Raw genomic sequence first — 18,338 nt, 5'->3', positions numbered from 1 at the left:
AGTTTGTGAAGTTTACAAAGTTTGTGATTTTGAATAATTTTGTGAAGTTTGTGAGTTTGGGGCGAACTCTTGACCTGGTTGGACTATTCGAGCCGGTTAGGGCTTGGTCGAAGGCAGTCCAACTTAGTCTGAGGTCACCAAGTTTGTAGGTTCATGTTATGAACCAATTTTGTGAATCCGGTTCACCGAGAAGGTGACCAAGTTTGTGACCCGAGCTTGTGACTCAAGCTCAAGTTTGTGATTTCGTTCGCCCGGGCAAGTTTGTGAGGTGACTGGCCAGTGAGGGTGATAAGGTGTCGGTGGGTGTACAAGTGAAGTTCTACGGACTATTATTTGTGGTCGACGGAGTGTCGGCAGGAGATCATGCATGGCACATGAATTGGCTTTGGAGCCACCTGTATCCTTATTATATGATGTTGTTCTTTTCTGCTTTTGCTTTACTCTTATTGTGTAATTGTTGCTACATGAATTTACGCTTTCGCCCCTGTTTACTTACTAAGCATATAGCTTACCCCATTCCTTTTGTTTTCCTTAGCAGGGGCCGACGCGGGGACTTTTGGCTCGTATACTAGTATAGTAAGATTGGCTTGTAATAGTTGAACAGTTAGGATGTTTGTTTTTGTTTTGGTGGTTTGACTCGATACTTTTGGAGAATGTAATTATAACCTTTTTGGGATTTGTATATAGTATGTAAGGTACTCTTTTGGATTTTCTGGTTTTTATCGCTTTAAGGTTTGAGTCCTGGCGCGAGCTAGGCAGGCGGCCCGCCGATACCCTTGGGTTCGCCCTTGGGAGAAGTGGGGTCGTCACAGTTGGTATCAGAGCTTAGGCTTCAGATTTCTGTAGTGTATCCTAGGCTTGAAGTTTAGGATGCCGGACTGTGGGATACTTGGCTATTAAGGTAAATATTGAATGCTAAGATTTTGATATTGACTTTTGTAATTTTTCCATAAGGCAAAGTGGGGATTGAGTTGATTGCACTTGGAGATGGCCAGTCCCAGTGTGAATCGATTTGGTTCTTACTTAATATTGAAGTTAGCTATTTGGACCTATTCTTTAGGTTTGCACCCTAGGGCCGCCGGGGCGGTGCTAGTGGATTAGGTAGGTTCCGTAGGGGAGGCGCGTAGGGCCGTTGATGGGATTTCCTTTTGACTATCTGATATGTTTATTTTGTTATATCTGCCATGTTTATTTTGTTATAACCAGCATGCCTAGTTTCTTTTGTTACCCAGTGATTGACTACATTTTTGGAGCCGTAGTGCTCACGTAAATAATGGATTTTGCATCAACCGGATGTCGGATAACTTGTATATTTTTAGTGTGACTTTGTAAAAATATGTATATTTGAGTATAATCTTTTGAGCTTATTTGTTTGAACCCGGCTTTTGAACTTATTTGAGTACTTGTGTGGTTGTAGACCGGCTACTACTCGTGTGGTTGAACTTTTGAGGCATTGCCTGTTGTGTACTTGACTGCTTTTGAGGATTATTTGATCTGATTAGTGCAAGTTGGAATTTCGAGGACGAAATTCTTTTAAGTGGGGGAGATTGTGAGGACCTAGTCCGTTCATACGTTGAGATTAGGGTTATTCATTATTTTGTACGGTTAAATTAAGGTTTTAGGGCTAAGGAGAAACCCTAATCTCGGCCAAGATTGAAAACCCTAACTTTGCTTACGATAAAACCCTAGTTTATTCGGTATTTTAGTGTGTGTTTTGGCACAAGAAAAAAAATAGGATTCGTTATAGTTTACAGAGGTTTAACAAGTTTGAAAATGGTTAGTAAACTCTGGATTAGTAAACCTCTAGTGTCACAATGTTAGAAAGCTTAAGTGGAGTTATATTTATCGCCCGTCCTTTTCTACATTTTCTTTATTAGAAAATTCCCTAGATAATTTTTATTGAGTAAATAGAGTTTTTAGATGATTTTTCTAGGATTAGTTTGTTTTTGAGAAATTAAGAACGTATATCGGAAGTGGGACCCGCTAGTGCGAAAAGTTCGGGAAAATTCGGCCAATTAGGTTAAATTCCGGATACTGTGTAAAATTTATCGGGTGTTAAGAGATAAGTAGAGAGTGTGAATTGATTGATGTGAGAGAGAAAAGAAAGGATAGGAATGCATTAAAGGTGGTGACAAGTGTCACCATTTCATTGGAGAAGACTTATGAATTACTATTTCATTTTTTGACTTTTGACCAAAATTGGTTAAATATCTAAAAATTTCACAAAAAAATCACCATTTCTTCCCTCTCTTTGGCCGACCTTCTCCAAGCAAAAAGAGAAAAGAAACTCTCCACAATCTTGTCTTCAATCTTGCCCAATCTCTCAACAAAACCGATTAATCTTCAAGTTCCTCCATAAAATCCATTAAGTGAGTGATAGTGAGTTGTGTGGTGAAGTTGGTTGGAAGCTTAAGGTGCTAAGTGGTCTCTCTTCTTTGGTTCTAAGGTAAGTGACTATGGAACCCCTCTCTTCTATCTAAAGATGCTTAATAAATGACTTGTGGTTGTTATAAGTGTGATTTTGTGGACTATTTCTTGATTTTGGTTAAGATTGATGAAGTTTTCTATTTATTTGGGATTTTTGCTGGTTGCATATGATTACTATGATGTGGCTATGTATGATGATTGGAAATGATTGGGAATGAAGCTAGTTGGTGTGAATGGTAGTTAATTGCAGCAAATTTCTGGTTTGGAAGATAAATTAGCAAGTTAGGGTTTGAAAATCCCTAATTCTGTCCGGTTTTGGATCATAGGGTTAGAGGCCGAATTTGAATTTTCTCAAAACATGAAAATTGTAGGTATTGATGTGTTTGAGGTGCCTGTAAAATTTCAGGTCATTTGGATTAATGTAGAATGAGTTATGACGAAATTACTATAGCTGTTCTGCTTTGGACAGAATGCGAAAACTGTACTGGTAATTGGCCATTTTTACTGGAATTGGTTTGGATTTAGTTGTTGGTGTCTTCTGATGAAATGTAGCTGGATGTCTTAGCTATCATATGCCTTTGGAATTTCGGCATTTGGACTTGTATAGACCGCGTTATAGTAATTACAGTTTTGTACGATTTGCAAACCTGTTTTGGTAATTCTGGTATAGTATTTGGCATTTTTGACCTAGTTAAGCTAGGAACTGGACTGAGTGGCCTTCTTCAACATTGTAGCCTCTTAGGTCCTGAATCTACTTGTAAAATTTCAGGTCAAACGGATTAGTGTATCCTGAGTTATGGACAAAACCATCAGGCCTGTTTTAGACGTTCGTTTGTGTACGTTTTGAATTTCAGTTTCTGACCGTGGGTTTTTCCCTATTGATCCCATTCGATCTGGGTGTCGACTTCTTCATAAGAAATTTATATCTTGGTCTCAGCTTCGAAACGGTATAAAGTGCGTCGAAATCCGAGTTCCGTAGCTCCTGTTATGATCAAAACAATATCGATCGTCAGAACTGCCTTGTATTTGGACAGTTCTGATGGGTATTTTGTCACTCGATTTTCGTTCTATTCTGAGTGGATTCAGATCTTGGCTAAAACATCAAAGTTTTAGCCTTATGTCTCAGCTTTCTAATGCCTTTGGAATTTCCTGATTTGGACTTCTGAGATAGAAGTTATGGTCTAGTAAACAGACCTTGTCTGTCATTCAAAGTGCAAACCTCTGGTACCGTTTTCCATGATTTCAACTTGTTTTGATTCGGATCCAGTTTAAGGTGTCTTCATGAGAATTGTAGGCCTTCCTCATAGCTTCGAAACAGTGTCTCGTTCACCTTGATCCAATATTCCTAGCCTAATTTTTGATCAAAACGGTTTGAGATGGCGGATTTGGCCGTCCCGTTTGCCGTTCCGCGCGTGCGCGTGTGCCCCTTTTTGCCGTTTCCGCACTTGCGCGTGCCAATTTTGACGTTTTGCTTGTTTTGGATCTGTTAGTAGCCGTTTGTGATATAATGTGATAAAATCTTCCATTTCAGACAGCGGTGAGCTAGGCGGAGCCGGTGGGGCCCCACTACTAGCGAACGCGCGAAGCGATTTTGCTTTAGTACTACTTTCGGTATTTTGGGTAAGTATTTAGGCCAGTTTGGTGTGTTTTCTTTGCTATGTGTTTGAGATATGTGAAAAGAGCACTTAGGCGAGGGTGTACTTTATCGCACTCGACCTAAACCCTAATTTGAATGTATTATTGTACTTGGCGTATGTATATGAACCTTTTGGAACCAAAACCCTTGAGCTTGTGGCTCGGGGCGACTTTCGAATAAAGTTTGTGAAGTTTGCAAAGTTTGTGATTTTGAATAATTTTGTGAAGTTTGTGAGTTTGGGGCGAACTCTTGACCTGGTTGGACTATTCGAGCCGGTTAGGGCTTGGTCGAAGGCAGTCCAACTTAGTCTGAGGTCACCAAGTTTGTAGGTTCATGTTATGAACCAATTTTGTGAATCCGGTTCACCGAGAAGGTGACCAAGTTTGTGACCCGAGCTTGTGACTCAAGCTCAAGTTTGTGATTTTGTTCGCCCGGGCAAGTTTGTGAGGTGACTGGCCAGTGAGGGTGATAAGGTGTCGGTGGGTGTACAAGTGAAGTTCTACGGACTATTATTTGTGGTCGACGGAGTGTCGGCAGGAGATCATGCATGGCACATGAATTGGCTTTGGAGCCACCTGTATCCTTATTATATGATGTTGCTCTTTTCTGCTTTTGCTTTACTCTTATTGTGTAATTGTTGCTACATGAATTTACGCTTTTGCCCCTGTTTACTTACTAAGCATATAGCTTACCCCATTCCTTTTGTTTTCCTTAGCAGGGGCCGACGCGGGGACTTTTGGCTCGTATACTAGTATAGTAAGATTGGCTTGTAATAGTTGAACAGTTAGGATGTTTGTTTTTGTTTTGGTGGTTTGACTCGATACTTTTGGAGAATGTAATTATAACCTTTTTGGGATTTGTATATAGTATGTAAGGTACTCTTTTGGATTTTCTGGTTTTTATCACTTTAAGGTTTGAGTCCTGGCGCGAGCTAGGCAGGCGGCCCGCCGATACCCTTGGGTTCGCCCTTGGGAGAAGTGGGGTCGTCACAAATTGAGCTTCCAAATTGGTGTACATATGTTGTGCTATGTGTATTGTGGTTGTCTACCAAAAATCAACCCAAATGGTTGGTTAAATTTTGAGTTACAAGTAAAGAAGCAAAACTGGAACAAGCTCCAGAATTTTCTGACCAGCAACATTTGTGTAGCTATAACGTTTTGCTCGTTGATCGAAATTGAGTGCCGTTTACGGCATTTGAAAGTAGACTCTTGGAGCTTTAAATGGTACCAATCTCATTTTCTAGTTCGTCCCGAGCAATTCGTGGCGAGTTTTGAAAGTTGGCTGCCTGTTTATTACTGTTCATCCGAGACTGTCCAGAAAATCCATTTTGTTGCTTGATTTTGAACTGCTTATGTTTGGATTTTGGAAATGATTTCTTCTGCATAAATATATCCTTTTGAACCTAGTTTCTAACACCACCAATCATTTTTAATTTCACTGAGAATCGATTGAGATACGGCCTAATTAGCGAAGTGCATTAAATCTAGAAAATTTCTGGAAAGGCCAACAGTCCAGGAATTTTAGCGAACTTCAACTTTTTATTTCTTGAGCTAGGAACATCGGAATTGAGTTCCATTTTTTTATTTAAAACCTGGATTGGAAATTTACCTGCATATCAAATTTCAAAGGCTGGTTTTGATTCTATGATTTTGGCAAAAAATTCCAAAGTTATTGGAAAAACTTGGACGGTTTTGACCTATCTTCAATGAATAGTAAACTTTCTTGGAGAAATTGACTTGTTTCTGATTTGATTCTTGGAAAGTGACCTTCTACAAAGTTGTTATGCTTCGAATGAAGTTTTTGACGGTGTAAAATTTCCATTTTTAGACTTTCCGAACTTCCGGACTGATATTTCCAAGAATGACTCGAAAAGTGAAAATTTCCAATTTGGACCTAAGTGTTCTTTTAAGGGCCTAGGTTACATTTTTACAACTCGTAGAGCATTTCAAACCTATTTTCATGGTGAACTTGAGTTCACCTATCACTTGAGACCTCATTTGAAAGTCGGTTCCTTATGGACTGAAATACTTTGGAAACTGGAATATTGGAGTCAAAATTGACTGTTTCTTTTCTTTACACGAATACTGTATGGCCCGGAATTTGATATACAATGCATTATTGCATATCTTCAGGATCTCAAGAGGACTTCGAGGGAACTTCGGGCGAAGCGTTTTAGAGCTAATTTCTCAAACTTTGACTTTTGATACTTGGTGAGTATCGAGTGCATGTGAAGTGTTTAAATAAAATGATTCTTGTACTTGCTAGTTAATGAGGTTAGGGTGTACTTTATTGCCCTTGTCCTCTCTTTCATGAAATTGCTTGCTTGATAAGTGATATGTGTTACATGTGAATGTAAATGTAAATGAAAGTGTTTTTCGTGAGCATTGAGCGGCAAAATGTATCATGCCCTTTTAGGATAGGAGGTACCGCTCATCCCGTCTCAATGCTATGACCAAATCTTGTCGATTGGAGCTTCGTCTCATCGACCTAAAAGTGAATGGGGGGGACGCCCCAACCCATTGGCTAAGGGCTTGGTCGAGAAACTTGGTGAACCTTGGGAAGTGTTATAGCTTGATCCAAATAAGGGGTCTTGCTAGGTATACTTGTTAAGTGATACCACCTACATACTTGTTTGATTACGGATCCAAGAGGGTGTCATGGTGGCTGGAGGTAGTAAGTGGAGTTCTACATGGATAACTATGAAAGTTGACGGAGGGTCAACTACCTGAGTTTGGATCGCGCGTGGATTAGCTCATGAGAGCTCCCATATCCTTTTATTGTGATTAAATTCCCTAGTTCCTTAACGTTTCGCAGTTACTTGTTACTCGAGTTATTGCTTTATATTGTGTCTTTGCTAGCATGCTTGCATGTTTTTCCCTTGGCCTCATTGAGCGTTAGCTCACCCGAATTTGTTTTCCTTAATAGGTTTGGAAGTGGAAGTTCTGAGGCTTAATTAGTGAACCCCAAAAATAATTTTTCCCCACAGGGCTCGAGGCCAAAGAAAGCGCTTGTATTGAGTTATTAGTGCCTGAAGGGATATCTCATATATAATTTGAATTCGATTCACTTGATATGTATTTGATGTAATTATTTGAGAACTGAGGACTTTTGTCTTATTAGGGGAATGATACCCTTACTTGAATGTATCTTATCTCGTTCTAAGTTTGAAAAATGTTATTTCGTTTATTCTTGAGGTTGTACCCTATGTTGTTGGATGTGAGTGATATATTTTATTTGAGGACTGTAGTGAGTCTCGGCGAGAGTTGGGCAGGCGGTCCGCCAAGCCCTTTGGTTCGCCTTAGGGGGAGGTGGGGCTGTCACAATTCTAGTAGTCTAGGCATCCGCAATTTCCCTCAGTTCTCGATTATGCCCTCAAATCACCCTAGTTTCCTCGGATAGCCACTTCTAATGATCGACCACCGTTAACACCCCATTATTTGGGTACGAGCAAGTCTTTCGAAAATCACATGAAGTGCTGGTTCTGTGAATTGGATTATCTCTCCAATGCTCCCTTAGGTCTTTCTCGATAATGAACCACCAAAAGGCGTCCCGAGACAATTTAATATCACCCTTACCTCCCATAGCTTATCCTTAAAAGTAAAAGCTCATGTAGGTCCAGATATATTCAATAAACTAGATCTGATCATTTCGTACTATCCCACATGTATCACACAAGATCAAGACTCCTTGTCATCCACTACTTCAAACCTAGGTTCAAATTTTCATTTTCTCAAGCTGTCACTTAACTTCCCAACCTGTTCCACAGTCCGGCATCCTAAACTTTTAAGCCTAGGATACACTACAGAGATCTAAAGCCTAAGCTATGATACCAACTGTGACTCCCCCACTTCTCCCTAAGGTGAACCAGAGGGTATCCGCGGGACGCCTGCCCAACTCTCGTCAGGACTCATGGCAATATCCGTTCAAGCTTAGCACAATACTATTCAACAACACTAGATAAGTACGAAAGTGCGGAAAACTTCCAAACTTAACAATATATATAACGATTATCCAATCCTTACATCAAATTCCCAAAAGTTACATCAATACCCAAAATATACAACATCCAGGTACATCAAATATCCAAATCATACATTAGGTTGCCAAAAGTACAGCCAATAAGAGGTCTAGCCCAAACTACATTAGAAAACCTAAGCCAAAAGTGCATCAAAAGGGTTCCTCCAAGTCTCATTCCATGCCCAATCCTGTTAAGGAAAACAAATCTACAGGGTGAGCAAAACGTTCGTGAGGCCAAGAACACACATGCAAGCACATAATACAAGTAACAAGTCCAGGTAACAGGTCAAATGAGAATATACATGAAATTCACAATTCTAGTGAAATAAATAGAAACAATTCAAGGATATGGTAGCTCTCAGGAGCTAAGTTCCACTTGCTTTGCCGATGTCGGTCATATACATTCTCGCGATGACACTCCGTCAACCGGGTCGGTATTTCCATTCCGTAGATTACCACTTACTTCCCTCCATCCACCGTACACCTCCCGGGCCGGCAAGACATTGATGAGGCGATACTCCACGAATATGCCAAGCAAGACCTCTCATTAGGTCGAGCTTATTTATCTCATGGCTCGCCAAGGTTCCCGATCAAGCCCATGCCGGCTCGAGTCCAAGGTCGGCCTATGAGTTTGGGCGTCCTCCATGTACATTTGTGTGTCGAGGAGATTCACTCCAGCGACCTATGCTGCCATAGCATACTATTTCATGTTTAGCAAGCATTTGAAACATTCTAATATCCATGTCATATCCAGCAGGTCATTCATTACATGTCAAGCAAGTCATTCACAAATTATTAGTTTCGAATGAGAACGAGTGCGATAAAGTACACACTCGACTCCATTTTCAAAACTTAAATCATTGGTAGCAAGTAGACATGTATCAAGTTCACAGGAGTTCAAGTAAATATGTACTTGACACTCACCAAGTAAAACAAGAAGGAATGACACTTGAAGTTCAAGCATCCACCGTAGGATCCTCTTGAAGTTCCTCTTGTGTGCCTGAGCAATTAATAATGGATTGTTACTGATAAACCCCAAACAATGAGGAAGGTCGTACACTAGTACAATCTAGACAATATCTCAAAAATTGAGCCTAGGTTTCCCTTGAATACTGATGCTCAAAAGGGTTTCAACACTCGAGTAAAAACGAACCGTGAGCCTTAAAATCTTTGGATGGGTATGAGTACGTGCAAAAAGGTTTCAAAACGAATGACCGAAGTCAAAATCGAAGTGGCCACGTCACAATCCAGCTGGGTTCTGGCCGAATTCCTTGCTGGATTGGAGGCAGTGACCAAACTCCCTTTTTTTTTCAAATCCCAACACAAATCCGGCCGACTATCCGGCCAAGAACTGGCCGGATTCTGGTGAACAGTTTCCTGCGCGGATTTCTTTTCTAAAGGCCAAGAATTTTCAATTTTTGGGTATTCTTTGAAAAATTATAACTTACTCTCAGAAGGTCCAAAATTGGAAAATTTGGTACCGTTGGAAATGTCTTTCAAAGTACTAAAAGTTACTAGAAGATACTAGGGATGTAATCGAGCCGAGTCGAGCTCGAGTATCACTATACTCGAGCTCGACTCGACTCATACACACAGAGGCTCGAGCTCGACTCGAGCTCGATCGAGCCAAGAAAATCGATACTCGAAGATCGACTCGAAGAATTTCCTCAGGCTCGAGACTCGACTCGATAAGGCTCGATCTTTAATCGAGCCTTATCAAGTCGAGTCTTATCAAGCTTTTTGACTCGATTTGACGAAAAAAACAGATCAAAGGTGATGTTTTGGGAAGATTCAAAGGCAAGCAAGTAGCTATCAGCTGGAGTAAATGAGGCATAAAATCCATGATTCATCAATACAAATACAACTAAAAGTATCCACATTCTACCTCCCACAGTTAGCATCTTTAACACCCCTAAAAATCAGATTCACCACAAAGAAGAATAGAGAAGAAAAAAGGGAAATTCCCACTTGCTGGATTGCTTGACATGAAACTTTCAAATTCAGCAATTACCCACCAATGGTAGGTGCCCACAAGAGCAGAAAATATGGATGATTCTAATTCCTCGGATCATAGTTCCTAAGTGTGCTGCAAAAGTACCCAAACTAACCAAAATTCCCCACAAAATTTCAAAACTCAGCAAAACATGAGCTGAGCCACCAAATTGAGAGACAAACAATTATCTCAAACAGCCACAATATCCCAACTACCACAAGCTCAATTCAGAAACCAATGCCAAGATCTATCCAGAAATTCCTTTTCCCCACAAATATCACTAATTACTAACTAAAGAAAGCTGCTTTAAACAAGAACATGTCAGAAAAATATGTTCCTGGTTCAGAAATGGACCATAGTCCAGCAGAATTACAAGTGTTTGAACAGGATATAGAAGAATGAAGTTGAAAACTCTTGTCACTAACCTGACCCAGCAAAGATGACCTCAATACCACCATTAAAATGCAATCCCAGAGGCTGGAGCCTTTTACAGCAAATTGCAACAGCTCTTTCCAGGCTGTCATTTTAAACAGAGGAAAGAGCAAAAGAATTGAACCCACAAGCAAAACCTCTGAACCTTATACCACACACGACACACTCAAAAAACAAGTTTTCTAGACATTTATCCTACACATTAACATGTCATTAACCAGCGGCCAGCCTACTCACACAATAGTCATACATTCGGCAAATGAAAGAAAAAGGCTTTAAAATATAAACATACTCCACAATACATAATAAGTTACGTCTCATAAATTAACAAGGTCCAAATAATGAGCTAATCTAGATTTAGAAACATAAATCTTCAAAGCTTTGGCAAGTCGAATTGTTTGATTGTCTTGGCTTCCTACAAAAAGCATAGAGGTAAAAACACAAAAAAAGTTACATAACTTCCCAAAAGAATAAATTAACTTATACTCAATAACTCAAATATAGAAGTTTGGTAGTAAAACAATAAAGCTGACCTTCATCTTCTTTTTGATGCCGTGAAGATTCCTACACCAATCTCCTGCGCACATCAATACTTGAACTGTCTCGGGGTGAAGTGCTGCTCGATAGGTGTCAATTACTCTAATTCTGGCACTAAAAGTGGCCTCCGATGCAACTGTAGTTATCGGAATGGCCAATATATCGCTAGCCATTCGAGAAAGTACTGGATATGAGATTCGATTTATTTTCCACCACCCCAAACAATCAAATTCATCGAGATCTTCTCCAATCTTTTGGCGAGGTTTGTCTAAATAATCAACCAATTCTGACTTATGAGGTTCGCTAGTCTCGACTTCATCACAATATTGATCAAAATCACCCCATCTAGTCTTCTTGGTCGCATTTGTTCCTTGCCTTTGGGAAGAGCTAGAAGCCATTGCCCTCCTGTTGGATTCGCCGCTAGAGCAACATACTCATCATATAACTCAAATAGCACTCGGCGAATGGTGGAAATGTTATGAGAAGCCTCTGAAGGTAGATACATTTGAGGGTAGGTGAAGTCCACAACCCTCATTTTCTGTCTTGGATCTAAAATGGCAGCCACGGCCAATATCAAATTACATTCACCCCAATACTTGTCAAACTTAGTTTTCATCCTTCGAACCATGGCCCGAATGAAGGGGTCTTCATCATTGACTCGAGCATCCAGCACTTTTTTTATCTTCACCAACTCTTGAAGGAAAAGATTGCTCGTAGGATAATCTGAACCAGAAATTATATGTGTGCACTCCCAAAATTTTTCCAAGACCGAACAAACCTTTTCAGCTTTTTTCCAATCCTCAGCAGATGGGCAAAAATCATAACTTTGCTCTCTATCTTGGAAACGGGGAAAAACATCCTTAAATTTGATGGCACAATTCAGCATCTCAAATGTGGCATTCCATCTTGTCTTACAATCGTAAAGCAACTTTTTTCCTGGTATATGGAGTTGTTGCGCAAATTCAGCAAACATCAATGCACGCCCCTCTGATCGATTCACAAATTCCACGGAATCCCTAATGGCTTTGGTGATGTCCACAATCTCAGAAATGCCATCTTGAACTACAAGGTTCAAGATGTGTGCACAGCATCGAACATGGAACAATTTTCCATCACAAAGAAGCTTTTTGGACCTGGAGATGTCATCTCTTAATATTCTAATAGCTACATCATTGTTCGAGGCATTATCAACTGATATGCTGTAAATTTTGTGCTCAATGCCCCACTCTTTTGCACTTTTAAAAATTGAAGATGCTATCTCAACTCCTCGGTGAGGCGGTGGTATATGTACAAAACTAAAGACTCATTTTTGTAGTTTCCAATCAGAATCAATCCAATGCCCGGTGATGACCATGTACTCGATCTTTTGATTTTTCGACTTCCAAAGATCGGTTGTGATGCTCACTCTTTCCACATTTTTCAACTTGTTCCTCAACTTATTTTTTTCAAGCTCATATACTTGCATACAATCATTTTTTGCTGTTGCTCGAGAGATTTTCTTCCACTCTGGCACCGCTCGTTTCATCATAAGATTGAAGCCATCTTCTTCTAATATGGTGAATGGATGCTCATGCATTAGCACCCAATGTGCAGCTGCCTCTCTAACTTTCTCCATGTCAAACTTTCCGCTCAAGGGTGGCAAAGTCGGAAAAGAATCATCAGCTGGCTGGAAATTTAATTTTGTTTGCTGCTCAGCCTTTCTAATGCTTGTTTTTCGGGCTGAACATCTATTCCGATGTCTCCACATGCTACTTGTTTGCTTTGACTTGCCTCTTGACAGCTTTTTCTTGCAATGCTTGCAAATGGCATAATTCAATCCATTTTCCTCAACTTCGTCAAAATCATCAAAGCCTCAGATGTTTTATTTCTTTTAGGGATCTGGAATTCATCTTCAGCTTCAGTTACTTCCCGCGTGTCTCCGCCTATTTGACCAGTTGGTTCTTCTTCTTCTTCTTCTTGTTCTTCAAGAGCAAATACTTGAACTCCAGCTGTTGTTGTATCATTACTTATGAAAACAGGGGTATCCAACGTGAATGGAGTAGTTGAATCATGAGCAGATGATCGCGGGATAGAAGATACCTTGGGAGGACTAATTGCCATACCTACAATTTACCCATAAAGTGAATATAAACATTCATTAGTACCAGCATATCACCTCAAAAAAACTGCCCAACATATTATACATTTAGCTTACCAACTCCTTCGACATTGCCTTCTAATCTTGAGCAACTCGTTGAATGTCTAGTGCCACTTTGCATTTTCTTGACAAAGATTCTGCCCGACTGGATTCAGAAGGCATGAAGGTAGTAAGACATCCAAAACAGCAAAGTGTAGTCTAAGAAGGAGCAGAAAAAGAAAAAGAATAAGCATGTGAGGTTGCTCAAATCCGAATTTGGGCAAATTCATCACACCTAGTTGGTCAAATCATAACACAAAGGATTTTGAAGTCAGTCTTAGCTATATTTTTTTACACCATTATCTATTTTTCACACAAAAATAGCTTCCTAATTTTTTTTTTTAAAATGTTTACCTAATCAACCGTGCTCAGAAGCTTCCTAAACTCAATGCCTAAAGGACAGTAAGACTTTCAATCTCCCAATTATCTCCTAATCAGGATCAATTTCTCCTCCCCAGAAAAGTATCATTTGTAAACATCTAAAGAAAATTTAATCTGCTCTATAGTTACTTCAGGAGATTTTCACCTTCTTAAGCCAGCCTCAACTAGAAAAGAACACACATGACACTTGGCACTATACTAACTTTAGCACTATGAAAAATGCTATGAAAATTAATGACTGGGTCAGCCTGCAAGAGAGCTTTGACAAGATTAATAAGCAATTGGAGAAGGTAATGCGAGTCAATGAGTCTGACAGGGTGCCAAATGTTTATATTAAAGCTCTTGTTATGTTGGAAGACTTCTTAAATCAGGCATTAGCTAATAAGGAGGCAAAGAAGAAGATGAGCAGTAGTAATGCTAAGGCACTAAATTCGATGAAGCAGAAGCTGAAGAAGAACAATAAACAGTATGAAGAGATGATTAACAAGTATAGGGAGAATCCTGAAGTTGAGGAGGAAGAAGATGGAGATGATGATGACGAGGATGGGGAAGATGAGGACTCAGAGTTTGAGGAAGACCCTTCAAAACTTGGTATGGAATCTGATGCAGAAGAAGATGAGGACAAGGAAGCTGGTGAGGATGATGCAAATGAAACTGGTCCAGGGTGGGAAAAGATGATGAGCAAAAAAGATAAGCTCATGGATAAACAGTTCAAGGACCCAAGTCAAATCACCTGGGATACAGTCAACAAGAAGTTCAAGGAGATTGTAGCTGCAAGAGGAAGGAAGGGAACTGGAAGGATTGAGTTGGTTGAGCAACTCACATTCTTGACCAGAGTTGCCAAGACCCCTGCTCAGAAGCTTGAGATTTTATTTAGTGTTGTCTCTGCGCCGTTTGATGTTAATCCTAGTCTCGAAGGACTTAAAAACGGACTCACGTCATGCCCTGTATGCATCTTCTACAAGTCCAGTACCCTTAATAGCAAGCAACCCCATGTAACTTGTCACCATGGCATGACACTCTACAAGTGTAAAAGAACACCAGTTCATTTAGGTTTTAGGATTTAAGGTATAGAGTTTAGAGCTCGGGGTTTAAGGTCATGATGTCTGGATTCATGGTGACACCATGCCCTTGAATCATGGCATCCATATCTGCCAGGGCAAACCAAAAGTTCCAATCCCCCTGCTCTCTCCCCGTTCTTAAATCCCCACCCCTCTCCTGCTGGAATTAAAAAAAAAGGAGTAAATGATGAAAGCATGAAACAGCCATCCTAAAGATTTGCCACCATTTCTTATCATCTATATGTGCCATCATTTATCCAAAACCAAGGAACTCAGCCACGAACTAAGAGCTACCAGCAAAGAAGTCTATCAATACTGCAAACACTTAAGTTCATGAGCACGAGTACTACTTCAGCTGACACTGGCGCATAAACAGCTTTAGCAAATCCGATATCCAACCATACATCATGATATCTAATATCCAAACATAAGCAATAACACAGTACAATGCATGGTGAACGCAGACAAAATGTCTACCTTGGACCAGGGCCACGGCGCTTGACATCTAATATCCAAACATAGTACAATAACAGAGCACAATAACATAGCACAATGACATCTTCCATTTCATCCTCTAACAAATGCCCTTCTGCTGCCGCTAGATATGCCTCTAACAGAATGAATGAATCTTTCTAACGGGTAAAAGGTGGAATTTTTCCCCAAGGCCTTAACTTTTAAAGGCTGCACAACCGGAGAGAGCTTCTTGTGTATAAAATACAAAGCTTATGTTATATCACACCTAATCTAAACTACTACCACAGTTACAGTTTGCAATTGGAAGCTCAGATTTCATCCCCTTATCAATTCAGGATAACAAGTTTCCTAGTCGATCTTGGCCCATTTTAATGCCAGAGACACAGAGCCAAAAACAGAGGAGCACTTACCTAAGTGAGCCAGAGATGAGCAGTGATGAACCAGCGATGAACTAGTGAGATCTTGGTACGTGCTTCGTCTTCGACACTCGGCAGCGATGAACCAGCACGGCAGGACACAGCCGACAGGAGACGTAGAGCGCGGCGGACTGGCGGAGGCCGGAGAGGCAGAGAGCAGCTTCGATTTGGGACTTGGGACTTGTTAAGGCGATGGCGATGGCGATGGCGATGGAGTCTCACAGATGCGGCGAGCAACGACGTCGGCGACGAACGGAGTGAGGGTGTAGATCTAAATCAGTCAGAGTCGGCTGCCGGCCGGTAAAGTGAATTTTTTTGCTAGGCTTTCTTCGAACAGAGAAGAAAGTCGCGCAGTCGGCACAGAGAACTGAGAAGGAAGAAAGTCTTTTCTTCCTTTTTTTTAGACATTTTTTCTTTTTAGTGTTTTTTACAATTATGTTATTACTTTTTTGCCATTATAGGATTTTATTATAAAGAAGGTAATATTGTAAATTTCATATAACTTATACCCATAATGGTCATTTTATAATTATAATAAATATATATTATTTAAATTATAAATATTTTATTTAATTAACTCAGGCTCGTCGAGCTACTCGATGAGCCACGAGCTCGGAAAATGGGGCTCGATACTCGACTCGATTTGGAGTCGAAACTCGACTCGAACTCGGTCAACCCGAGTTCGAGTCGAGTTGTTGACCGAGCTACTCGCGAGTAGCTCGCGAGTAGCTCGGCTCACTAACAACTCTAGAAGATACCTTTCTATGAATCCAAGTGGAAGATATTCAAATTTTGGCTCAAAATTGATAACTTGAGTTATCAAAACAGATTTAGGTTGGTTTTTGGCCAACTTTGAAATTTTGACAAAATTCACTCAATTTGAACTAGCCTTTGAAATTTAGTACGCTGCTAGAGTTACAATCCAAGTTTAAAACAAAACAAGCAGAGTGAGAATTGAAGTTTTGAGCACCAAGATATGGTGACCCAAAATTATCAAAATTTCCTTGTTAAACAAGGGTTTTCCAAACCCAAATCATGAACTTTAGAAGTTTAGTTGAACCACAAAACGGGTTCGAAATAGCACCAAATTTGGTATGATTATAATACCATATAAGGGCTACTCTTATACCAAAATTCATAGACAAATAAGCACGGGAAGTCACTTAACTAAATCACTCAAGTTTCTAAGATTTCAAGGCATAACTGCCTTGTGTGTGAAAGTTTCCTTCTTCTAAACTTTTGACCAAGGAAAAATACCTAAAACATGTCTCATTTATGATAATCAGGTCTAATGAGGATTCAAAATACATTTGATAGGTGATTTACACCAAGAATTTCGTATACCATGTCCCAATCCAAGATTAGTTAAGGATCCGTCCAAAATGAAGAATCCCATCACTGAGTCAGTCTCAAACTTGGCCACAACTCACTCAATTCAAATTGGAATTGAGCTTGGTTAGTGGCGTTGGAAAATACATTCATAAAGCTACAATTTCTCAGAAGAAACCATTTTCAAAATCCGTTCACAACTAGCCCACATTTGAGCATCAAGTTGTAGTTCATGTTCTGCCCTCTAGTGAACCAAAGAAACAGGACAGCAATTTTCAAACGAATGGTTTGGCTTACTCAAGTGGAACCAGGACGTGCATTTTATACCAATGTAAAGCTGGGAATGTCTAGTTTCCAGTGCCACAAACGGGCATTTGATTTCGACATCGGAATAAAGAGTTCGAAACAAAAGGACTGCCTGGGCAATCCGGGAAAATTTTCCAGTTTTGCTATCCTTTACAAATCAATACATTTGGCCAACCAAACCATGTTATTTTTCTATAAAACTTTCTATGCCATCCATATAACATGTATACATAAAAAAAAGTCATTAGAACCTCAAATATTTGCACTAAAGTGCACGAACATGGCAGGGGTAAAACGGTCACTTTTGTCCATTACACCTCCTTTGAGTTTCTTCCAACAATATAACCTTATTCCACTAATTTAAGCACTAAACCAATGTTAATAACATCATCCTTCATCAAATCAGTCCATCCAACCAAAGTGGGAGTTCATAGAGCCCACACAACAATTTTTCCAATATAAACAAGCTACCCATATGCATGCATGAGCTTATATGTGCACTACTACTTCCATAAAGCAAGATTTGAAGGGTTGATCGTGGGTTACCTTCTTAGATGAACTAAGACAGAATTTTCAGTCCAATTAAGCCCAAGAAAACCATGGAAAGCAGCCCCCTTTTGTAGCTTCAGATGATCACCAAGTGTTTAGTGAAGTGTGGTTAAATTTTGAGGTGAAATGGAGAAGATTTGGGGAAGGAAATGAAGAGGAAATTGAAGAACTTTGGTGTTGTTTTTCTTGCTTGATGGCCGGCTGAATGAGAGGGAAGAGAGAGTGTGTGTTTGATCAAATGAAGCTTCCAAGAGAAGCTTTAATGTGTGGTCCAAAATTGCCCAAAAGTCAACTCTCTCCCCATGCGCGAACGCGCTTGTTTTGTGCTCGATTCCTCTCGAATTTGTTTCACTAGTGCACTAAACCTCTAATGCACTTGTATTCATATTAATATTTTCACTCTTAATTGTCCCAAAATAAGGGTCTAAAGTCCCTCAATTAAATCACGCGTGTGAAACGCGTATTTCCGATTTAAGCGCAATAGAGTGAAACCTCCAAGAAATTCTTATAACGATAATACTGCTAACTATCACTTAAGTACTTAAACATAAAATACCTATTTTTAAGATCATTGTACAATTCTCCAGTTTTCCAAACTTATTGT

At 39.9% G+C, this 18,338-nt stretch overlaps 1 long non-coding RNA gene across 1 annotated transcript; it reads right to left on the bottom strand.

Moving 5' to 3' along the window:
* Positions 1 to 10,335: 10,335 nt before the first annotated feature.
* LOC140012795 (uncharacterized) lies at positions 10,336 to 15,916 on the bottom strand. Its single transcript, XR_011819812.1, has 2 exons — positions 15,545 to 15,916; positions 10,336 to 10,590 (listed from the first exon to the last, which is right to left on the bottom strand). It is a non-coding gene; the product is annotated as an uncharacterized lncRNA (long non-coding RNA).
* Between the last annotated feature and the right edge of the window lie 2,422 nt (positions 15,917 to 18,338).

The sequence above is a fragment of the Coffea arabica genome, chromosome 1c, assembly GCF_036785885.1.
Source record: "Coffea arabica cultivar ET-39 chromosome 1c, Coffea Arabica ET-39 HiFi, whole genome shotgun sequence".
In the NCBI taxonomy this organism is placed as follows: Eukaryota; Viridiplantae; Streptophyta; class Magnoliopsida; order Gentianales; family Rubiaceae; genus Coffea; species Coffea arabica.
The sequence above is the reverse complement of the archived record's forward strand: the minus strand, read 5'-3'. Positions and strand labels throughout refer to the sequence as shown.